Source organism: Podarcis raffonei, chromosome W (assembly GCF_027172205.1).
Source record: "Podarcis raffonei isolate rPodRaf1 chromosome W, rPodRaf1.pri, whole genome shotgun sequence".
Classification (NCBI taxonomy): Eukaryota; Metazoa; Chordata; class Lepidosauria; order Squamata; family Lacertidae; genus Podarcis; species Podarcis raffonei.
The window spans coordinates 31179888-31205034 of record NC_070620.1 but is presented as its reverse complement, the minus strand read 5'-3'; the positions used below and the strand labels follow the sequence as shown (position 1 = coordinate 31205034).

General features: G+C 46.9%; 1 protein-coding gene across 1 annotated transcript in view; it reads left to right on the top strand.

Annotated features, from left to right (window-relative positions):
* Positions 1–25147, top strand: part of LOC128406013 (unconventional myosin-XVIIIb-like) — a 176338-nt gene that overhangs the window by 24988 nt on the left and 126203 nt on the right. The window lies entirely within an intron of this gene.

Sequence of the window (25147 nt, the reverse complement as noted above, 5' to 3'; positions counted from 1 at the left end):
GGAACGATTCCATTCTGCCAGATGCAAAGGTCTGCAGTAGCATAAGGTCCAAGTGTTGTGGCTTCCAAGTGGGTTGGTGGCCGATTGCGTTGGCCCAGGCGAGGGTGAGGTTTGGAAAGGTCTGGGAACGCGTTGGGTCAGTGACAGTCACTTGTCCTGTGGCTAGAATCTCGAGGTTGACATTGCAGGTGCTAGTTCCGTTAGAGGTCCCTTCTCCGGTGAAGCGGCGACAGAGGGGTCCCTTGGTGGGACCTGTGAGGTACAGATATTGGTGGGTAAGGTTTAAAGCGGTTAAGTTCCAGGAGGAGGCAACATCTCCAGAATGGTATTGTTCCAGTGTTATGGCTACTGGAACTAGCGGAAGACTTTGCTGGAGGTGGCTGGGTGCGTGGGCACAGATCCAACAGTTCAGGTAGGGAGTTTCTTTAGGCACCTGGCTAAGAAGTTTGATGTAAGAGTTCTGCTCCCAGGATGAAAGGAGATCTTCTCCCGGGAAGGAGAGGTCTGTGCCAAGCTGCCGGGGCGCGATGCCAACCGGGTATAGTGGGTCAGTGGTATTCAGGAGCCGTCTGTCCTTAGCAATCCTGCCACATCTCAAAGGGACCGGCATTGTCCCACACAGGGGTGTGGGAGGGGTGTATAGGATGGTGCCAACCCTCCAGGTACTCTGCCCCTCTCCAGTCGTGAGTGAGTCCAAGGTTCCATAGGCAACAGAATCGCCTTAGGCGGAGTCCTTGTAGTTAGGGTTTTCTTTTTTTATATATAAGATATTTATTGAGATTTTACAAAAACATAAGTTTACAAAATAGAAAAAAGTCATATAGAAAGAAAAAGATAAAAAAAGAGAACATACAAAAATACATAAAAGAGAAAAAAGAAGAATAAAAATACAAAATACAAAAAACAAATAGATGAAAAAGAATTAAAAACAAATCCGTTTTTTGTAACTTTAAACTCATTAGCTTGTTTCCTTGGCCTCCTCACACCTCCCCTTTTTGTATTCCCATTTAAATAATCAAATCAGCAAATCCTTACCCTCTTTTGTTTATCTTAACTCTGTATCTTAACATATTATAACTCTATATTTTCATCCATTATCAATTCATATTATGCATATTCTTATTAACTTTGTTGCTAATGCCACTTATTTTCAATCCAACATCATTTTAACATTCATTAATTTTACAGTGTTTCTGCAGATAGTCTTTAAATTTCTTCCAGTCTTCTTCCACCAACTCTTCTCCCAGGTCTCGGATTCTGCGTCATTTCCGCCAATTCCATATAATCCATCACCTTCATCTGCCACTCTTCCAGGGTGGGTAACTCTTGTGTCTTCCAATACTTTGCAATAAGTATTCTTGCTGCTGTTGTTGCATACATGAAGAAAGTTCTATCCTTCTTTGGCACCAATTGGCCGACTATGCCCAGGAGAAAGGCCTCTGGTTTCTTCAGGAAGGTATATTTAAATACCTTTTTCATTTCATTATATATCATCTCCCAGAAAGCCTTAATCTTTGGGCACGTCCAGCAAAGGTGAAAGAATGTACCTTCATTTTCTTTACATTTCCAACATTTATTATCGGGCAAATGATATATTTTTGCAAGCTTGACTGGTGTCATGTACCACCTGTATATCATTTTCATAATATTCTCTCTTAAGGCATTACATGCCGTAAATTTCATACCGGTGGTCCACAACTGTTCCCAGTCAGCAAACATAATGTTATGACCAATATCTTGTGCCCATTTGATCATAGCAGATTTAACCGTTTCATCCTGCGTATTCCATTTTAACAGCAAGTTATACATTCTTGAAAGTATCTTAGTTTTGGGATCTAACAGCTCTGTTTCCAATTTTGATTTTTCCACCTGGAAGCCAATTTTTTTATCCAAATTATAGGCCTCTCTTATTTGATAATAATGAAGCCAGTCTTGCACTTTATCTTTTAATTTCTCAAAACTCTGCAATTTCAGTTTGTCTCCTTGTTCCAATATTTCCCATTATTTCGGCCATTTGACCTCCATATTGAGCTTTTTCTGAGCCTTCGCTTCCATTGGTGACAACCACCTTGGGGTTTTATTTTCCAGTAAATCTTTGTATCTTATCCAGACATTGAACAATGCTTTCCTGACAATATGGTTTTTAAATGCTTTATGTGCTTTAACCTTGTCGTACCACAAATATGCATGCCAACCAAAAACGTTGTTAAAACCTTCTAAGTCCAAAATGTCTGTGTTCTCAAGAAGCAGCCAGTCTTTCAACCAGCAGAATGCTGCTGATTCATAGTAAAGCTTAAGGTCTGGCAGGGCAAATCCACCTGTGATGGGATGGTGAGCTGCTTGTGCGTAAAATCCTAGTCCCTCAGAGTTTGGCTAAGTCCACAAACCTCTGTCTGTGACGGAGCTCCTTAAGCATGGCTCCATCAGTCGCTCGTAGAATCGGACAGTGGGCGTTTACGGAACTTCTTCCAGCATAAAAGTTCCTTAACGGAAACGCGTCTTCTGGACTCTCGGCGTGACAGTTTCCGGCGAGGAGTGGGTGTCCCTATGGGAGGTCCTGAAACCTCCCCACTATTTTCGCTGGAAGTGTCTCTGAGCCCTCCCTCCGACTCACTTTCCCTTGGAGCTCTTCCTCTCCCCCTGCTGGTACCTTCCCCAGCTGATAAGTCTCTCTCAGCCTCTGTGAGCCCTTTCACCTCCTGCTTCTCCGATGGCAGTTCCCTGACATCCACCTCCCCTCCAGGGCCCCCTTCACCACCTCCCCTTCCCTCCTCTGTGGGAGGCGAGGGAGCAAAACACCTGAAAGAACCTCCCTCATCTTCCGAAGTTTCGAACACTTCCCTCCACCGGTTGCTGTTTCCGGTTTCTAAGTACTCCTCCTCCTCGGAGTCTGTTCCTTCTTCCAACTCCGATTCCCTGAATCCTTCCAGTTCCTCCTCATCGTCGGTGGTGCCAAAGTACTCCCTCCGGAACCTCGCTACTGGCTGAGGTTTCCTGGGGAACCTTTGGTGGAACGTTTCGATCAAGATCTCGTCACTGACCTCCTCTGCCGTCACCCAGGTGTTTTCCGACTCCGGTTCCCCTTCCCACGCGACCAAATACTCCACCTGATTACCCTTCCACCTGGAGTCGATGATCTCCGCCACATGGTTGCTGCTTTCCCTTTCTTCTAAGACTGGCCCCCGTGTGGATACCCCTTCACCTTCCCCCCTATATGGTGACAGTAATGACCTGTGGAATACTGGGAGCAGTTTCATGTGGTTCGGTAACCGGAGTCTGAAAGCCACTGGGTTGACCTGTTGGATGACCTCAAATGGTCCCAATCTTTTGGGTCTCAATTTCTTGCAACCCCCCTTGAACGGCAACCCTTGGGTTGACAGCCAGACCTGACTCCCCACCCTGATGGTTTCACCTTCCCTTCTGCTCTTGTCTGCCTGCCTCTTATATTCTTCTTTGGCCCTTTCTAAGTTGAGTTGGAGTTGACGATGGATCGCTTCCATTTCTTCTACAAAATGTTCGGCGGCCGGGACACTCCATCTCTCCCCTCCTCCCCCTGGAAACGCCCTGGGGTGGCACCCATAATTAGCCAAAAAGGGGCTCATCCCGGTGGACACATTCTCCGCATTATTGTAGGCAAATTCCGCTAGCGCCAACTTTTCGACCCAATCGTTCTCTCTGTCATTGACATAACACCTCAGGTATTGTTGGAGGATACCGTTTGCTCTCTCTGCCTGCCCATTGGTCTCAGGGTGCCTGGCAGTTGAAAAGTTGACCTCTACGTGCAACAAGCTCATAAGTTTCCTCCAGAACCTGGACGTGAACTGTTTCCCTCTGTCGGAGACCACCCTCAAGGGGGCGCCATGCAGCCTAAAAATATGTTCTACAAACAATTTCGCTGTCTCTTCCGCCGTGACTGCATGTGAGCAAGCTACAAAGTGACCCATCTTAGTTAACAGGTCTACTACGACTAGTATGGCGGTTTTCCCCTGGGATTTGGGCAGATCAGTCATAAAATCTATCGATACCGCCTCCCACGGTCGTTCTGGTGTGGGTAACGGTTCTAATAACCCCGCTGGCGCCCGCCTTTCTCCTTTGGCTCTCTGGCATTGGTCACACCCTCTTACATACTCCCGTACATCCTCCCTCACCTTGGGCCACCAAAACTCCCTGGTCACCAACCACATGGTCTTGTGTTGCCCAAAATGCCCCGCTGTAGGGTTGTCGTGCAGCTGTTTGAGTACTCTCCCCCTCAATTCCCCTTCGGGTATATATAGTGCCCCTTTGTAATACAATGCCCCGTTTCTTTCTTCAAAACCTCCGGGGTCTTCTCCCTCTCTCCTTAAACCTCTGAGCTTATTCTGGGCGTATTCATCATTTACCGTTCCCTCTACCAGTTCCCTTTGCCCCACCCAGGCCGCCCCACACACCCAGCGGTCCTCTGGGATGATATGTCTCTCTTCAGGCGCTCCCTCCCCCTCCAAATATTCAGGTTTGCGTGAGAGAGCGTCCGCTCTGATGTTTTCTGGACCTGGCACATAGCAAATTTCAAAATGGAATTTGGAGAACTCCTGGGCCCACCTCACTTGTCGTTGGTTGAGCACTCGTGCCGTTCTCCAATACTCCAAATTCTTGTGGTCCGTACACACTTGCACCTTATGCTGTGCGCCAATTAGTAAATGTCTCCATCTCCGGAACGCTTCGTGAATGGCGAGTAGTTCTCGGTCATATACGGTGTAGTTCCTCTCGGATTTGTTCAGCTTACGCGAAAAGAAGGCACACGGTCTCCATTCCGACTTATTCCTCCCCGGCTGAAGCAGCACCGCCCCCACCGCCCGGTCTGAGGCATCAGTTTCCACTCTCATGGGTTTTTGTAAATCCACATGCAGGAGCTGTTCTTCCGAAGCAAATGCCCTTTTCAATTCCTCAAATGCTTGCTCCGCCTCCGCCGTCCAAACGAATTTCTTCTTGCTGCTGAGACAGTCCGTGATGGGAGCCGTTAAGTGGGCAAAGTTCTTGATGAATTTACGGTAAAAGTTCCCAAACCCTAAGAACCTTTGCACATCCTTTTTCGTTTTCGGTGTCTTCCATTCCAGCACCGCCTGGACCTTGCCTGGATCCATGGCTAATCCCGTGTCTGATAAGCGGTACCCCAGGAATTCCACCTCCTTGGTGTGAAACTGACACTTCTCCACTTTCACCCACAGCTGGTTTGCTTGCAGTTGGCTCAGCACTTCCCTGACATCCTTTACATGCTGCTCCTCATTCTCTGAATATATCAACACGTCATCGAGGAAGGCCACGCAATTCTTGTAGAGCAGAGGTCCCAGGACGTGGTTCATGAACGATTGAAAACATGCTGAGCCTGATTGCAATCCGAAGGGCATAACTAAATATTCAAAAGCCCCCAAAGGGGTGAACATGGTGGTTTTCCATTCATCCCCTTTCCTTATTCGTATCAGGTTGTATGCCCCTCTCAGGTCCAGTTTCGTGAATATCTTTCCCTTCCTCTTTTTTTTTTTTATTAAATATTTATTGGTATTTTCAAGAAACATGTAACAATCAAAAACAAAAAATAAACAAAATAGAAAAAACACAAAAATACACAACAGAAAAAAAGAAAAAACACATAGTTTCAGATACTTATTTTCCTTAACCTTATTTCTCAGACCTCCTCACACCTCCCCTTCTTGTATTCCAATTTAAATTGTCAATTCAGCAAGTCCTTAACTTATTTCTTCACTTTAGCTTGAACATTTGTTCTAACATACTATTATTTTACTTTACTTCTTTTTTCCATTCCCTCAATTAATTTTTACCAGCCTTATTTTCATTTAATTTAAAAAAAACCAATTTTACCTTATCAAATTTACACATCAATACTTATACCTCATTAATTATTCTTAAACCTTTTTCCTAAAGTCGACCAAAATTTCCCTTCCACGATTTTCCCAATTTCCATACAGCTAACAAAATATATAAAAAAAAACAAAGCAGATTATACTTATGTACCCTTTGGATTCCCAACCTCCACCCACCCCTTTCCCGGTTCCAGTCCCCAACCAATATCCATCAGTCTTTATGTTATTTATTTATTTTTTTAAATATTTTTATTAAAGAATTTTTTATAACCACAAAAACATAAACATTACAGTACAATAAACACAACAAATACACAAACAAACAAAGACAAAAATAAAGAAACAAGTACAATTTCATATCCTAATTTCTTATACCTTTCTTCTCCGACTTCCTCATGCCTCCCTTTTCTGTATTCCAATTTCTAATCAATTATTCAGCAAATCTTCTCTTATTTTAATTTAATTTAATCTTCCTTATTCTCCTTGTCTTAACCGTCACTAATAGTAACCGTTTATTTTCTAGTCCAACATCATTCTAACTTTCATTAATTTTGTAATATTTCTTTAAATAATCCTTAAATTTTTTCCATTCTTCTTCCGCTGCTTCTCTTCCCTGGTTTCGGATTCTGCTCGTCATTTCTGCCAGGCCCATGTAGTCAATCACCTTCATCTGCCATTCTTCCAGAGTGGGTAGCTCTTGTGTCTTCCAGTACTTCGCAATGAGTATTCTTGCTGCTGTTGTAGCATACATAAAAAAAGTTATATCCGTCTTTAACACCCCTTGGCCGACAATACCCAAGAGAAAGGCCTCTGGTTTCTTAGGAAAGGTATATTTAAATACCTTTTTCAGTTCATTATAGATCATTTCCCAGAATGCCTTAATCTTCGGGCATGTCCACCAGAGGTGAAAGAATGTACCTTCCTTTTCCTTACATTTCCAACATTTATTGTCAGGCAAATGGTAAACCTTTGCAAGCTTGACTGGGGTTATGTACCACCTATAGATCATTTTCATAATATTTTCTCTTAAGGCATTACATGCCGTAAATTTCATCCCGGTGGTCCACAACTTCTCCCAATCCGCAAACAAAATGTTATGACCAATGTCCTGAGCCCATTTAATCATACTTGATTTAACCGTTTCATCTTGTGTATTCCATTTCAGCAGCAAATTATACATTTTTGACAAATTTCTAGTGCTGTATTCTAACAGTTCAGTCTCCAATTTTAATTTTTCCACCTGGAAGCCAATTTTACTGTCCATTTTAAACACTTCATTTATTTGATGATAGTGCAACCAATCTCTCACCTTCCCTTTTAGTTTCTCAAAACTCTGCAATCTCAGTCTGTCCCCTTCCTTTTCCAAAATTTCCCAGTATCTTGGCCATTTAGACTCCATATTTAACTTTTTAACTGCCTTAGCTTCCATTGGCGACAGCCACCTTGGGGTTTTATTTTCCAGCAAATCTTTATATCTAATCCAGACATTTAATAGTGCTTTTCTGACAATATGGTTTTTAAAACCTTTATGTGCTTTAACCTTGTCATACCACAAATATGCATGCCACCCAAAAATATTATTAAAACCTTCCAAATCCAAAATATCTGTATTTTCAAGAAGTAGCCAATCTCTTAGCCAGCAGAAAGCTGCCGCTTCATAGTACAGTTTAAAGTCTGGCAGGGCAAATCCCCCTCTTTCCTTTGAATCCGTTAATATCTTAAATTTAATTCTGGGCTTCTTGCCCTGCCAGACAAATTTAGATATATCTTTTTGCCACTTCTTGAAACAATCCGTCTTATCCATTATTTGTAATGCTTGGAACAAAAACAACATTCTTGGCAATACATTCATTTTTATAACTGCAATTCGACCTAACAAGGAAAGCTTCAAGTTTGACCAAATCTCCAAATCTTTTTTCACTTCTGTCCAAGTTTTTTCATAATTATCTTTAAATAAATTCACATTCTTAGCTGTCATATTTATTCCCAAATATTTCACTTTTTTAACCACAGTCAACCCTGTCTCATTCTGAAACCTTTCTTTTTCAAACTGTGTTAGATTTTTCTCCAATACCTTAGTCTTTAACTTATTCAATTTAAATCCTGCCACTTGACCAAACTCTTGAATTATTTCCAACACTCTTTTCGTGCTAGCTTCTGGCTCTTGTAATGTAAGTACCAGGTCATCTGCAAATGCTCTCAATTTATATTGTTTAGCTCCGACCTGAACCCCTTTAACCAACTGGTCCTTCCTAATCATATTAAGCAAAACCTCCAGGACCGATATAAAAAGTAGTGGGGAGATAGGGCACCCCTGACGTGTCCCTTTTTCAATCTTGAACTCTTCTGTAACCACATTATTTACAATTAATTTTGCTTTCTGTTCAGAATATATTGCACCTATACCATTTTCAAACCCTTGGCCTATCCCCATCCCCCGGAGGTTCTTCAGCATAAAACTCCAAGATATATTGTCAGTCTTTATGTTATTTAGCCTGGAGATCTCACGTCCGAGGCCCTTATATCTCTCTCAGTTCCTTTCTGCCGGTCTCTTTGATAGTCCTTGATGTTAAACCCCAAGTCTCGGAGAGGCTCCGGCCCAACAGGATCCATGTTGCTTCCAGCCAGACCTCCGTACTTGAAAACAAAGCCTATGGGGTACTCCAACTCTTGTTTCAAATTTCTTTCAAATCCACATGTCCCCAAAGCTCCAACTTTCACCTTCAGCAAATCTGTAATCCTCAGGTCTTCAGATCTCCTCCAAAGGAGATCTCTCCATTTTTCAAACTCCCATTCAGGCCAGGCTTTCCGCATCAAATTTTTATTGTCCTTTTTTATCATCATGTCAGGCCTCATATTGCAACTCTCCTTTGACTCCTGCAGAATTCCAGCTCCTCCTTCATTTTCTTCAAAAACAACATATTGCTCCATCGTGTCTACACTTTCAGTTTCCTTTATTTGTTCAGTTGAATGGGCTTCCTGTTTCAAGTCCTTATCAGGCTCAAAGCTGTTATTTACTGTCAAGTGTAGTACTGAAACCTCTGTAGACAAAGCATTGTACTCATCTTGTAACTTTCCCAGGAGAACAAATGCTCTGTCCAATTCTGCTTGAATTTTACATGCTCCAGCCATTTTTGTAGTGTAATGTCCCTAATACCCCTCTAGGGGGATTTTAGTTCCTTAATATTCCTTTCAGCTCAAAACCAAAAGTCCAGTTATTTTGTATCAGCCCTCCTTATTTTCAACAAGTTATACCGAGTAAACCAGCAGAAACAGCAGAAACAATGTTCTCTTTTTCCAGCTGACAACTAGCTGACTGACAGCTAACTTGACAGCTGTCAAGCTCTTCAATACAGCAGGCTTTCTCATAGGACATTCCCGGGTCTAGGGGGGGGTGAAATTTCAGCTCCCAAAATTCTTTTTATCCTCCAGTATATCTTCTTATAATGTCAAAACCGTGAAGTCAAGATCTTTTATTAAAAAACAAGAAACAGATTCTCTCGACCTTAGCTGCTCGGTCCTTTGCTTTAAATTGTTTACAAAGAGGGGGGGGTGGACTTCCTTTTTAACCCCTTCCCGCTCGTTCCAGATCCAAAATAAAATTTTTTTAAAGTTCCAATCTCCGTATTACTCACGGGTTGATGTTTTAAAGTCCAATCAATCCAAAGAAGAAGTTGGCGCTCTCTGTCAATGGCTTGCGGCTTCACTCCGTAGACGAGGGAGTACTCTCAGCACCACGCCTCACCCTGTCCCCGTTCCGAAGCCTTTAAAAAGGCTCCGTCACGGCTTGGGGGGGCGCAAATGGTGCCCGCCGAGTCTCTGTGTTCACAGGCATCCGCGCCTGTGATTTTAAGGGTCCCCGCTTCGCCGCAGCGGCCAGACCCAGACGCTACGGAGCCGATTCCCTCCGGAGCTCGGAGGGAATCCGCCATTAAACAATGGCGCCAACCCGGAAGTCGAATCTTTCCCTTCCTCACCCTGGTCAAAATGTCATCAATTCTGGGCATGGGGAAAGTCACTGGTTCTGACACTGCATTTAGGGCCCGGTAGTCCACTACAAGCCTGGGTTTATCCGTGTTTTTTTGTCCACAAAAAACACTGGGCTCCCCCCCACCGCTCTGGACTCTCTGATGAAGCCCCTCTTCAGGTTTTTATCAATAAACTCCCTTAACTCCTGCATTTCCCTGTCTGACATGGCGTACAGCTTGCCCACGGGGAGCTGGGCTCCAGGGACCAGGTTAATTTGGCAGTCAAAGTCTCTATGCGGTGGTAGTTTATCTGCTTCCCTTTCGCTGAAGACCTTGCTCAGGTCAGCGTATTGTTTGGGCACCTTCCCTTTGTCCGCCACTTCCGTCCCTGCTAGAAAGGCTTTGGCCCTTCCGGCACCTTTCCCTCTCTGCAGTGTTCCAGGCAATGTGCTGACCCAAAGGAGACCACTCTCTGATGCCAGCCCACTAGCGGATCATGCAACGCTAGCCAGCTCATTCCCAAAATAACGGGAGCCCCTCCCAGGGTGGCCACATTGAACGCTATCCTTTCGGTGTGCCTGGCCACCCTCATAACCATTGGGACGGTCTGTAGGCTAACTTCTCCTCCCAACAGCTCCCTCCCATCGATCGTGGTCAACTGCAGGGGGTTACTTAAAGGGAGTATCTGTATCTGGTGTTCAGCTGCAAACTCCTTACTCATAAAATTACAGGAGCTGCCTGAGTCCAACAGCGCCTTTGTCTTTAGTGGGTATCCGTTTGCCAGCTCTAGCAACACCTCTATTACTAGGGCTGGTCTTGGAGGTTCCGGAGTGGGCACTTTTACTGCTCCTTGGCCTGGCTGCTGTGCCCTGACGGTGGCAGCCAGGCGTTGGCTTTTACTGGCTCCTGGACTCCCTCCTCCTTCCCTCCAACAGCTCCCGCCATCCCTTGCCATTCCTTTCTTTGCGGGCAGACTCTGGCAAAGTGACCTGGCTGCTGGCAGAGATAACATTTCTTGGTGCTCTTCCCCTCCTTCCTCCTCGCTTTACTGGGATTTGAAACTGCGCGCGCGCGCGCTGTTCCAATTTCCATCGGCTCTCCTGGCGGGAAATTTGGCTCCGGAATCTCTGGAATGCGGAAATCCCTCCAACGCTCTCCTTTCCCTTCCCGCTTCTCCAAGGCTCTGACCTCCTGGTGCGCTCCAATAGTCAGCGCTGATTTGGTCAGCTGGTCCATAGACTCCGCCCTGGGCGCCCGGGAAAGTTCGTCTTTCACCGCCGAAGAAAGCCCCTCTTCAAAAAGCATTTGAATGGGTTCCGCCGATAGGTCCCACCCCAATTTATGTATCAGCATTGTAAACTCAGTCCAGTACTCACGAACCGATCGGCTCCCCTGTTTACAAGCCATCAACTGTCTGCGCACCAGTCCCTGTTCAATCTCGCTGGAAAACATCAAATCCATGGCGCGAAAAAACTTCCTCGTGTCCTTCAGCATTTCACTATTCCCTGCCATCAGGGGTCTAACCCAGTCTCTCGCCCCCCCTTCGAGATGGCCAACCACAAACGCCACTCGCTATGTCTCGTCGGGAAAGTCGTCAAACTGCAGCTCGAGAGCATACTGCATCTCTGTCCTAAAGGCTTGATAGTTCCTGGGGTCCCCCCCAAACTTCTGCACCAATCCTGGCATCTTTCTTGCTAGGGTAGCGCCTTTTGCCTTTTCTGCATCCTGCGCCCGCCTTTCCTCTAGCCTCACCGTTTGCAGCGCTAGCTGGACTTCCAACACCCTGTACCTTTCTTCCAGGCTTGGACCCTCTCCAGCTCCTCCTGCTCCCCCGGCTCCGGCTGGGTTGCTCATGATGCCTCTCTGCACAAGCTGCTTTCAGGGACTGTCCGATTGCTGTGATGGGATGGTGAGCTGCTTGTGCGTAAAATCCTAGTCCCTCAGAGTTTGGCTAAGTCCACAAACCTCTGTCTGTGACGGAGCTCCTTAAGCATGGCTCCATCAGTCGCTCGTAGAATCGGACAGTGGGCGTTTACGGAACTTCTTCCAGCATAAAAGTTCCTTAACGGAAACGCGTCTTCTGGACTCTCGGCGTGACAGTTTCCGGCGAGGAGTGGGTGTCCCTATGGGAGGTCCTGAAACCTCCCCACTATTTTCGCTGGAAGTGTCTCTGAGCCCTCCCTCCGACTCACTTTCCCTTGGAGCTCTTCCTCTCCCCCTGCTGGTACCTTCCCCAGCTGATAAGTCTCTCTCAGCCTCTGTGAGCCCTTTCACCTCCTGCTTCTCCGATGGCAGTTCCCTGACACCACCTCTTTCCTTTGCGTCAGTTAATATTTTAAATTTTATTCTGGGCTTCTTGCCCTGCCAGACAAATCTGGAAATGTCTCTCTGCCACTTCTTGAAACAGTCCATCTTGTCCAGTATTTGCAATGATTGAAACAGAAATAACATTTTTGGCAATACATTCATCTTTATAGCTGCAATTCGACCCAACAAGGAAAGCTTCAAATTTGACCATAATTCCAAGTCTTTTTTCACTTCTATCCAACATTTCTCATAGTTATCTTTAAATAAGTTTAAGTTCTTAGCAGTCATATTGACCCCCCAAATATTTTACTTTCTTAACTAATGTTAAACCAGTCTCCTTCTGAAACCTCTCTTTCTCAATCGGTGTTAAGTTTTTCTCAAGCACTTTAGTTTTTGACTTGTTCAGCTTAAATCCTGCCACATGGCCAAATTCTTGAATCAATTCTAATACGCTTTTCGTACTAGATTCTGGCTCCTGTAACGTCAAAACTAGGTCATCTGCAAAAGCTTTCAATTTATATTGTTTGGCTCCGACCTGAATACCTTTAATCAGACGGTCCCTTCTAATCATATTCAGCAAAACCTCCAGAACCGAAATAAAAAGCAATGGGGAAATTGGGCATGTAGTTAGGGTTTTCGTGGCTCAGGGGTCATAAAAAGGCATTGGAAACCAAAGATCAAATTTTTGGAAGGGTGGTGTGAGTCTGTGTACACGTGTGTAGCCCCTCCGGCTTTGATTTCGGTCCAGTTCGGATTTCTAGAGATCTCTCCTTGGCCATAAAGTAGGTAAGTCCCATTGTTGCATCTCAGGCAGTAATACTGATGGTTGAGAGTGAGGACAGCTGACCCTATACGTTGGAGATTTTGGTCTCGTATAAAGAGTTCCCAGTACTAGTTATTGGTAAGTCTGGGTACTAATGAATGGTGCAACAGAGTCAGTGACTCAGGGAGACAGAAGTCAAAGTCCCCCATTCAGTCAGGGTTGGATTTCCTCCCAGATTCGATACTGTGAAAGTCCAAGAAATGGTAGTTTGTTTGTAATCCAGTGCAGTGGCTCGACGCGAAAGCGGAGATCCTGGTCAGGGAGGAGAGGATAAAAAGGGTGGGGAATAATTCCATGTTCAGCAACGGGGTAGTAAACCGGATGAACGGTGTGCTGGGTTGGCGCTCGGAAACAAGGAGTTGAGCGATTAAGCGGTGAGCTGTCAGTGGAGCTGTCAGTTGAGCTGTCAAATGGAGCACTGGAGGAAAATGATGAAGCAATGAGCTGTCAGTGGAGCTGTCAGTTGAGCTGTCAAACAGAGCACTGAAGGAAAATGATGAAGCAATGAGCTGTCAGTGGAGCTGTCAGTTGAGCTGTCAAACACGTTTGAGGCGTAGTTTAATGGTGGTTGTGTCCGGGACAACTTTGGAGGTCCAGATGGGCTTGGAGGTGGTATCTGGTCCGGTCTGTTGGGCCCGATCCTGACCCCAATCTGGTCTGGTCTGTTGGGCCTGATCCTGACCCCGATCTGGTCTGGTCTGTTGGTCCTCGTCCTCATTGATGTAGGAGGTTGCGGCGGGAGGCGGGGCATCAAAGATGTAGTCCTCTCCCTGGCTCTCCTGTGCCTCCTGGGGCGGTGGTGTTGCCTTGCACCTAGTGTGATGTCGTCAGGCATTCTTTTCTCCCACCTTCACAGCTATAGGCGAGGTTAGAAGTACTTGGTACGGGCCCTCCCAGGCAGGTTGAAGGGGCAGCTTCTGGTACACTTTAACCAGGATCCAGTCCCCCGGGTAGAAGGAGTGTACTGGGACATTGATTGGTAGATTCTGTTCCTCTATGGCAGCATACTTGTGGAGATGTTGTAGCTGTTTTTGGAGCTGAATGACATAATTAGTAAGTTCTGCTTTCCCCACCTCAAGTTCCAAGAGGGGAAATAAAGTGTTATAAACAGGGGGAGGGGGTCTCCCAAACAGAAGTTCAAAGGGGGACAGATTTAACGGTCCAGTGGGGGCACTCCGAATATTATGGAGAACTAGTGGGAGCGCATTTACCCATTTTAGTCCGGTGGTACTACAAAGTTTCCCTAGTTGTACCTTTACCTCTTGATTCATGTGCTCTACTTGTCCTGATGAGGCTGGGTGGTAGGGTGTATGGAGTTCCCACTTTGGAGCTCGGGCCATCTGTTGGACTACCTCCGCAGTAAAGTGGGTTCCCCTGTCACTGTCCAGTCGACGGGGTACTCCATACCAGGGAATGATATCTTGTAAAAGGGCCCTGGCGAGTACTGAAGCGGTTGCCTTCTTGCAAGGGAATCCCTCCACCCAGGAGGAGAATTTGTCCACTATGATTAGGGCATGTTTGAACCCCTGACACTGGGGTAAGTCGATGAAATCCAGCTGTAAACTCTCAAAGGGAACAAAAGCCCAAGGCCTGGCTCCTGGGGGTCTTTTAGGCTCCCGTTTGGGGTTGAAGTTTTGGCATGTTATGCAATTCTTTGAGGCTGCTGTGGCTGCAGCCGCTATCCCTGGAGCATACCAGCATCTTTGGACATGGTCTTCCCTTTCCCCAATGAGTCTGTTGGTGGAGGACCCTCACAAATTTTGGAGTCCAGGCTTTTGGCATGACGGTTCTGCCGTCTGGGAGGAGCCAGACGCCATCCGTTTTGTTGGCGCCCATGGATTCCCACATTGTTTTTTCTTCTTCAGTGGCCGATTGGTACATTTGTTTGAAGTCAATGTCGGCAGGGAGTTGTATACCTTGGAACTCAGTCTCGTCCTCTGGGGGTGTAGTGAGGCCATTTGGGCTGCCCTGTCGGCTTGCCTGTTACCTTTGGAGACTGAGTCCCTCCCCTTTGTATGTGCTTTGCAATGGACGACGGCTATTGCTTTGGGCATGTGGATGGCTGTTAGTAACCTTTCCACTAGGGCTGCATGGGAGATCTGAGAACCAGCTGCGGTCAGGAAGCCCCTTTGGAGCCATATCTGGCCAGTTGTGTGTACTAGTTGTGTGTACTAGTCCGAAGCAATATTTGCTGTCAGTGTAAATGGTTGTCCTTCTTCCTTCATTAAGCTCACAAGCCCTTATGAGGGCAAATAACTCTGCCATCTGGGCACTATATTGAGGGTTTATAGGGTTGGCTTCTAAGACTTCGAAGTCAGAGACTACGGCATATCCAGTCTTCCTTTCCCCGTTTATGACTTTGGAATTGCCGTCTGTGTAGAGTATTAGATCAGGGTTTTCTAGAGGGAGGTGGTCTAAATCTTCTCAGGGTTTCTCAGCTTGGCAGACTATTTTTGTACAATCATGGTGCAGGGTGCCATCATCTGGGAGGGGTAGTAGGGTTGCTGGGTTTAGGGAGTTGACCCGTTTAATAGTGACATTGGATGGAGTTAACAGGAGGGCTTCATAATGGTTTAGACGTGGGTTCAAGAAGTGGTGGCAGCCCCTTAGAGTTAGAAGGGTTGAGACCGCGTGGAGAACATGGATTGTGATCTTATGTCCCAACACTGTCTCTTGAGGCTTTTGAAGGAGGAGTGCAGCGGCAGCAATGGCTCTCAAGCAACTCACTGCTCCCTTTGCAGTATTGAGTTGTAGACTGTAATATGCCACTGGCCTTTCTTGATCTCAGAAGGGCTGGGTAAGAACTCCTGAGGCTACCCTCATTTGTACATGAATGAATAGGTTGAAAGGGATGCGATAGTCCGGGAGGCCCAAGGCGGGGGCAGATTGTAATTCCCTCTTAAGGCGTTCAAAGGTGTTATAGGCTTCCTCTCCCCAAACCAGTTCATCAGGATGATCTTGGCGGGTCATAGTGGACTGGGGTTTAGTTATTTCGCTGTAGCCGGCAATCCAAGCTCGGCAGAAGCCTGCCATACCAAGGAAGCCTGGCAATTGTCTCTTTGTTTTGGGGAGGGGAATTTTGGTGGCTGCCTCTATTCTGTCAGTTGCTAGGCTTCGGGTGCCTATCCCCAGGATATGTCCGAGGTATTTTACTTCCTGCTTGCAGTATTGCAGCTTCTTAGGGGACACCTCGTGTCCTTTATATGCTAGCTCGAGAAGGAGGTGTTCTGTGTCTAATTTACACGCCTCTTCGCTGGTAGAACATATTAAAATGTCATCTACATACAGCAGATAGGTAGACGAGGCAGATGTACATCCTGTAAATCCTGGTGTAATATTGCAGAAAATATAGCGGGCGATTCCGCATAACCCTGGGGTAGTCTGGTCCAGGTTAGTTGACTAGGTCCCCAGGTGAAGGCGAAGAGGAATTGACTCTCAGAGGCTAGAGGGATACTGAAGAATGCAGAGCATAGATCTGCAGCGCTGTACCATGTAGTTCCTGCCAGGATTGCATTTAGAAGGGAATTTGGGTTGCCCACCACTGGGTGGTGTGGTATCACAAATTGGTTGACGAGTCTCAGGTCCTGAACAAAATGGTAACAAACTGGGGCCCCTTCCCCCAAAGGTTTTTTGATGGGGAGGACGGGGGTGTTACAGGGTGACGCGCAAGGAACCAGGATCCCCTTTTCAAGGAAATCCTCAATCATAGGCATCAATCCTTCTATGGCTTCCTTTGGTAAAGGGTATTGTTTAGTGCAAGGGAAAGGAAGGTCTGTTCTGTAAGTAATCTTAACCAGGGTAGCCAATTTTAGAAGTCCTACTGAAGTGGACTCAGTACCCCATAGCCAAAGGGGCATTTCATTCTCTAGATCAGGAGGGAGGTCCGGAAATTGGCGTTCCAATTTAGCATCTTGCACTATTCCTTGGAAGGTGGGGACGGACTCTTCAGGCATGTATAGATATATGCCATCTCCCGAACACTTTATTGTGGCATTTAATTTGCAAAGTAAGTCTCTGCCAAGGAGGTTTACTGGGCTGCTAGTTAAGAGTAAGGTGTGTTCCGCCAGCAAGGGACTGACCTTAGCTGGGTGGAAAAGCGGACAAGTGTGGGGTATCCCATCCAGCCCCATGACCTTTCTGGTCTCTGATCCAGGTTCCAGGTGGCTATTTGCTAAAGTTGAATACGTGGCTCCCGTATCTAGTAAACGTTCATAGGGATGCCCATTGATTTCAATCGTGCAAATGGGGTCTTCCGGTGATAGCGCAAGGATGGGGCAGATGGCTTGGGTTTGGTCGGGATCCCCTCTTAATTGTCAATAAGGCTCTCCATCTCACATCATTATGTCACGAGGAGGAGGTGGGTATTCTGGTGGGTGCATGGGTGGAGCAGTAACCTTGGTCCGATGGGAGTTGGGTGGATTTAAGGTGGCCATTTGAGATCTCATGTTCTTTTGGGGCCGGTGGTTCTGGGGTGGTAGGAGTGGAGGTGCTTGCGGACCATAGGATGCAGTAGGTTGGCCCCCATATCCCTGGGTTGTATTAGAACAGGTTGGGAAAGGGGCATAGCTGTTATTTCTCTCATAAGGAGACCTGAATTCCTGTCCTCCATAGGCTCCTGTGTTGAGGTATGGGCAGAACTTTTTTATGTGCCCTTCTTCTTGGCAATTATAGCATCCTCCTGTAGTGGGGCCCCATGGTCTGAGTGCGCTAGGGGGTCCTCCTCCCTGGGACCCTCTTCCTCTTCCGGTGCCCCTACCCCGGTAGGGGTTGGGTTCCATGCTCAGGGCCAGCACATGTTCGCTCTCTTGCCTAGATTCTTTCCACTTTCTCTCATCCTGGGTGTTATAGACAGACTTGGCTATTGACAGAATCTCGCTTATACTTTTCCCTTCATAGCCAATTTGGAGGTTGAGAGCTGCCAACGTTTCTCTCTGGTCGGGGACAGAGGGTGGCGCTTGGGGGGGAATTGTCATCGCGCCAGTCCTTGGTGTGTGGAGTACCTCAGGGTGCGATACTCTCCCTGATGCTTTTCAACATCTTTATGCGCCCCCTCGCCCAGCTTGTCCGGAGTTTTGGGCTGGGTTGCCATCAGTATGCTGATGACACCCAACTCTATCTGTTGATGGATGGCCATCCTGACTCGGCCCCAGACACACTGACCAGATGTTTGGAAGTTGTGGCTGGATGGTTACGTGGGAGCCAGTTGAAGCTAAATCCTTCGAAGACAGAGGTCCTGTGGCTAGGACAGGACGATATGGGATTGGGGGGGCAACTCCCATCTCTTGCGGGGGCGCAATTAGTGCCAGCACCGTCCGTTAAGAGTTTGGGTGTAATCTTCGACACCTCCCTTTCCATGGAGGCGCAGATTGCAGCTATAACAAAGGCGGCATTTTTCCATCTCCGCCAAGCTAAGCAGTTGGCTCCTTACCTCTCTCGCCCTGACCTAGTCACTGTGATCCATGCGACGGTCACCTCCAGACTGGATTATTGCAACTCACTCTACGTGGGGCTGCCCTTGAGACTGACCCAGAAACTCCAGCGGGTGCAGAATGCTGCAGCGAGACTCCTTATGGGGTCTTCGCTGTGAGATCATATTCACCCGGTGCTATACCAGCTGCACTGGCTCCCGGTGGAGTACAGGATCAGATTTAAGGTGCTGGTTTTAACCTTTAAAGCCCTATATGGCCTAGGACCCTCGTACCTACGGGACCGCCTCTCCTGGTATGCCCCACAGAGAAACTTATGGTCCTCAAATAAAAACATCTTGAAGGTCCCAGGCCACAGAGAAGTTAGGCTGGCCTCAACTAGAGCCAGGGCTTTTTCGGCTGTGGCTCCGATCTGGTGGAACACTCCGTCACAAGAGACTAGGGCCCTGCGGGACTTGACATCTTTCCGCAGGGCCTGCAAGACAGAGCTGTTCCACCAGGCCTTTGGCCAGGGCACAGCCTGACTCCCTCCCTCGGCAATCTTCGCGGAGCTCTGGCCCAATGGTTGCCAGTGGCTTGAATTAATTAATTAATTAATTAATTAATTAATTAAATTAATTTTATAATGAATGATTTTAGAGTTTTGTTTGTGCTGTACTTTTGTACTGTTTTATTGTTGTTAGCCGCCCTGAGCCCGGCTTCGGCTGGGGAGGGCGGGATATAAATAAAATTTATTATTATTATTATTTCTAATATCTGGGTTGGCTTGATCTTTGAAGAAGCCCTTTACAATGACTTCATGCTGGGAGTTCTCCGGGTCTATTCCTCACCATGTTTTAATAGCGGATACAAGCCTGGTATAATAGTCCGAGGGATGTTCGTTTGGTCCTTGTAGGACGGATTGGACTTTGGTCCAATTGACAATGCGCTGACCAGCAGCTTTTATTCCGCCTAATATGGCCTTTTTGAACAAATTTAAACACCAGATCCCGTCAGTGGTGTTGTAGTCCCAAGTTGGCTCATTCAATAAAACTTGGGTTGTGAGCGCTTCTGCCCCTGCGGGCCGGTTTGCCTGATAGTCTGGGAGTTCTAGCACCTCTCCCGCTTTGGTTGGAATGTCTGCTTTCTCAGCTTCATTAAAGAGGGTGTTTAGAAGTACATGAACGTCTGGCCAGGTGGGTTTGTGGGTTGAGAAGATGGCACTAACTTGATGGTGGCACTTGTCTGGGTCATCACTCAAGGAGGGCATTTGGTTCGACCATGTGACTAGGTCTGCAGTATAAAAGGGTTGGTGCGTGTATACCATCCGGGGGGTGTGTGTCCATTGGGCTCTAGAGGTGGGATCGGTAGAGCCCTTAAAGGCATCTGAACCGCTGCTTGGCTAGAGGTTCCCAGTGGCTCTACTGGTTCTTCTAATTGAATGAGGTTCTCTGGCGCGGCACCCTTTTTCGCCTTGGCTTGCTGGCGAGTGAGTATTTGGCTAGTGCCGCCCCCCCGCTCCTCCTCCCCTTGATTCCATGTCGGTATCTGAGTCATTATTTGGGGCAGATGGTGTTACCCCTTGGTAATAGAAGGGAATCAGGGCTCGTTCGATAAATCATCTGTGGGGTGTCCCTCGTAGGGGGAGCAAGGGCTGTTTTCCGGGCTTTAGCAGGGGCAGCTGCAAAGAGGGGGCTCCACGAGGAGCCCAAAGTAATCCCCTAACAGCCTTGAAGGCAGTTAGGTATTCTAGCTGACGGGGCTTCTCTTCCATCAAGTGCTTTCTTAGATTGTTTAAACGGTCTTCGTTAAAAGAACCCCCCGGCGGCCAGCGAAACTCAGGTTTCACGGAGGCTGTACCGGCGGACCAGGATTCTCTGCAGAGGTCCTCCAACTTCTGTCTGGACAATACTTTATGGCCTGGTATTGACTTCCAGTAGGTTATAACAAATTCAAGGAGAGGAGACAGGGTCCCTCTGGGACTGGGATGGCTTCCGTGAAGCCTTCCTCCCAGAGGAAGCCCGCTCATTTTTGGAAACCTGGGTACCCATTTTCTAGTTCACGCGTGTCTGGGATAAAGAGGGGAGACAGAAAAGGGGGTTGGTAAGGATTTCGGGTAACCTATACAGGGGTTTCTCTGATTCTTCTATCTTCCGTTGCCTAACAATTTAGTGGGGTTTTTTTTTGAGCCCTAGCTATCTGGTTTCCTCCCCAGACCCTCGGCACTCATCCTTTCCTTTTTCTTATTCCTCACTCTGCCAAATGTTTCCTCACTCTGCCAAATCCTGTTTCCTCAGTCTGCCAAATCCTGCCCAGTTCCTCCCAGGCTATCCCTCCTGGCAACCTCCTACCTATCGTCACAAACTTGAGGAAAAGGGATGTTATGCAGTGTGGTGCCAGCTCAGACGACCCCTGGATAGAGTTTTTGAACCGGAATACCCCCCTTGCTTTCAGAAGCGGGCTCACGCACGATACACGTGTTATGTGGCATGACTGGTGCGGCTGTGGTAAGGATAGAAAGATAGTCCCTTCCAGCCCCCTGGGCGGCTGGCTGGAAGATCGGAAAATGAGCTCCAACCCCTTGCTTTCAATGAGATGCCCGTTGCGGTGAGGTGGGTGTTTAAGTCGGTCCTCTCCATCTTACTTCCGGGCTCTCGATTGGTGCGGCTGGCTGGAGTGTTTAAGACAAAGAGATAGAGCTCAGAACCCCCGTTTTGGGTCAAGCAGTGGTCCTCTGTCTCTCTCACTAACCGGACCAAGAGGAAGGTAAGAAAGAACGATAGATAAGAGGGCAGAGAATTAAGTTGCCAGGAGATTACCACCCCCCTTCCCACCAGTGCACTGGATTTTAACTTATACTCACGTGCCTTCAGCTGTGATCCTGGGATCGTTGAATAAGCCGGCCGGATCTCTCTTTGCTCCCCGGCTGAACCCCTTGAGGCTGGTTGATTACCGCCCTGAAGATGGCCAGGGGTCCAGAGGGATCTTCCCAGGCAAAACGGCCCAGTGCTGGCTGAAGACTTCGGGGCTCCCGGTCAGCAACACGGGAGAACCGCAGCCCCACATTGGGCGCCAAACTGTTACGGAAAATCTAGGTGCGAGGCTGCTCTGCTACCTAGCTCGTCAGACTGAGTCTGCGGGTCCCTGCGGAACAAAAGGAGCGCAGCCAGAGACCGGAGCAATTTAGAGAAGATCCACGTTTATTGCACAACAGGTTCAAGGTAAGATTGATGGGGTGTCAAGAACTTTTAAAACTTCCCACCATTACCCCAGATACAGTTCAAAAGCATCATCACTACATCATTGCTACATCATGATTACATCAGGAAAGGGGTGGGTTATACAGGATTAACATATGGGCAAAGGAGGGGGGGAAACATGCAGAGCACAGCATGTATTGAAAGGCACATTTTATGTACCGATGATTAGAGAACAATAGGGTCTTAGTTTACATAGTCTAGGGGCGCAGGGAGAAAAGGGGCACTTTTATTTCGGGGCTTGAGTTTTGTGTGGTGCTTGGTGCGACACAATGGAGGGGTTGGAGGGTCTCTGCAGGGCAGAGTGCCCTCGAGGTCATCGCCTCAAACCCTCCACAGGCTTTATGGGAATGGGAATGGATTACAAACATGACCCCCCCTTTCTGCACCGTAACAGTTGATCAAAGAGTTCACAATGATGTGTGAACAACTGACCTGTCACTGGCCAGTTTAAAGGACCCTAAGAAGGGAGAGTTGAGTGGTGGCAGTGACTTGTGGTTGAGCATCCATGGCTGGCACTTAGAAGGCAGCCTGAGCAGGCACCCTGGTCCCCTGGGCACAGGCTCCTTGACCATGCTGAGATGTTTTGCATTTCTATTTCAATGATCATGGATTTTTAAAATCTGCATCTTTACTAGTGATGGAAAGATGTGCTACTTTTGGTTCTTTCAGTTTCTCATTTTTCCAAACTTAAATTCAGTCCTCCACATTTCCACAGCAATTTGTGATTTTCTTTTTGGAAAATTCTTTTTGAAAAATTCATCAGAATGTTCACATTAATGTTTCCCAATAAACACATTTTTGTATGCAGTTTTGACTAATACTATACAGTTTTGCAAGCAATTTCCCCAAACACAAGGCACATTTGTGTATTACTTTCACAAATATATTCATTTTTATACACATTTTTTCCTAATATTTGCATTTTTGTTGTTGTAAATGTTGGTTAGCTGGAGAACTGCATCACAAAGTTTGGATAGGTGTAAATTTTGGTTGCCTTGAAATGTGAGCTGAGCTGACTTTCTCCTTGATCTATACATATAAATTAGCACATGAAAATTGTTTGCAATTCTGTGTCCTCTTTTTTTGCGGGGGGGGGGGATGTGTAAATAACCGCCCTAATGAAGAAAAAAAGTGGTACAGAAGTCAACATGAGGAACGTGCCCCTCTAGGCGCAAGATCCTTAGGTTGAAGGCTAAATCCCTGTTTATGCAACCAAATAGGAGGCCAGTTCCGTGTGCATGCAGGTGGAGATGGGGACCTAGGCAGAAGCTTTAACGTGGAAGTGCATGGACACCTCTGCGTGGATCAGGGCCTGGCTTCAGCTCCTCTATAAGCTCCCTGGTCTGACTGGTTTCATTGCTGGAGCAACACCACCCATCTAGCTCCACGCTCCAGCCTACTAGGACAGTAGCTGCCATTAAGAGCCCAGTGGTTTGAACATGTTCCAGTAAGGACTGTTGGAGTCAAGGAGCCTGCTGCTCCTGCTTGCATTGTTTGCCAGCCCCACCTACCCTGCACCCTTGCCAAACTCCCCACCCCGCTTGCCAACCCCCAATTTGCACTTCACCCAATGCCCCCATCCATAGCTACGGGGGGCTAGCTGGTTTTTTGTTTTCTTTTTTGCCCCAGAGGAACACCATTGAGGCTCCCAACCTGTGTGTACGCAAATGTTTGTGGAGGGGGCGCCAAACTCGGTTTTTGACCCAGGTGAAATGAAGCATGGTTTCACCCCTGCCCCCATCTCCTCATGCCTCCTTTAATGCCCCATATCCCTGTTGGAATATTCTAGAAAGAATAGAAAGAACTTGGTCTTAAACAGGTTGCTAGGCAATAGAAAAATCTACCCAGCAACAGGAGCCTTTATAAAGGGCATGTGATCAATAAGGGTCAGAGTGTCAAGTGTCAGTATGTAAATGAACATGAGTCAGCATTAGGTCTCTGGCTGGATGGCTGGAAGAGGAAAGGATTATGTATGTTATTTTATATTTGTATTTGACCAGTGTAATTTGTTGTAAATAATAAAGATACTCAATTAAAACAAAATTCTGTTGCAAGTCTATTAAAAGAAGAAAACCCAAGAGTAGATGCTGCACACACATCAACAATCCCCACAGCTCCTTCAAGTCCCCCATATGTTCACAGTTCCTCTCTCTCTTTCCCTGCATTGTTCAAAAGTCTGCTGTTGTTTAAAAATTGCCTTCTTTTTAGCTCCCCTGCCCTGAGTTCATGCAAATCCAGGACTGTGATGCAAATCGTTCCACAGATGAAAGACTTACGTTTTTATGCATAAAGGAGGACATACTTAAACTATCATGGTTCTCCCCCTCCAAAAAAAGAATGAAAGGAATCTGAGGAATTGTGGTTTGGAATTGTAGGGTTTGAGGTTTTTGTTTTGCCTTGTTTAGCTAGAGATTGCTAGTCCTGAGAAAAGGGGATTGACCATTTCAGACAGTTTGTCGGGTCAGCATGTGGGTGGCTCTTTCCCTTCTTGTCTTTTTTTCATCATGTCATAAGACTTAACCCAGTGAGAGACCTTGCTCCTTGCTCCATTGCCTTTCTATCCAGCTTCCAAGTTGCATATGTAGGACCTGGTTTCCTGCCAGCTTGTGGGTTCTGCAACTTATCAGTCTGAAGCTTTGCAGACTGGCTCATTCTGCAATTTGACTCTCTATTGATCCTTTTTGGGAAACATGAAGTTGAAGTGATTATCCCAGGGGATAAACGATTTCCTTGGAAATATATTCACCCAGTTGGTTTTGTGGGGGTGTGGCTGGGTGGCTGTAGCCCCATTCTTTCCAGGATTGGCTGCTCCTTGCAGGAGGCCTTCCGGGCAGTCCCACAAACAGTCTTTCCAAAGGGGAGAGCAGTGGGCAGAGCTGGAGGCAGGGGAGTGGGCTCTTATTTTGTAGGTGCCCTTTCAAAGCCACCAGCAAATGCTGTGCTGCATTTCAGCGCATGGAAATATGACTCCTGCAGGGCAAAATCGAAGGCAGCGCTCAGAGGTGAAATGAAATCTAATTGCTACCATCAGTTTAATTCTGCTCTCTGTCTCGTTTATGAATGGCTGCCATCAAATTGCAGCTAATTACTGCCAGCACTTTGTACGTGAACAGCCATTCATTTTCAGACCTGATTCGTTTCCTTCTCTCCCCCTCTCTTTAAAAAAAGTCTGCCTCATGAACTTGCTTTGGTTTTCTTTTCCTCTGGCTACCGTGCTCTATTTCTTTGGCCACTCTTAACGGAAACACAGCCCACCCAGGATACATCAACACTACAAACTTGACGCCCTTAGCCACATAGGCCCATGTGCAGAACTGGCCTTGTTACAGGGGACACTTAAAACATGTACAGTGGTACCTCGGTTTAAGAACAGCCCTGTTTACGAACTATTTGGTTTACAAACTCTGCAAAACCAGAAGTAGTGTCTCAGTTTGCGAACTTTACCTTGGTCTAAGAACGGAATCTGAGCAGTGGAAGGGCCCCGGGCGGCGGAAGGCCTCATTAGGGAAAGCGTCCCTTGGTTCAA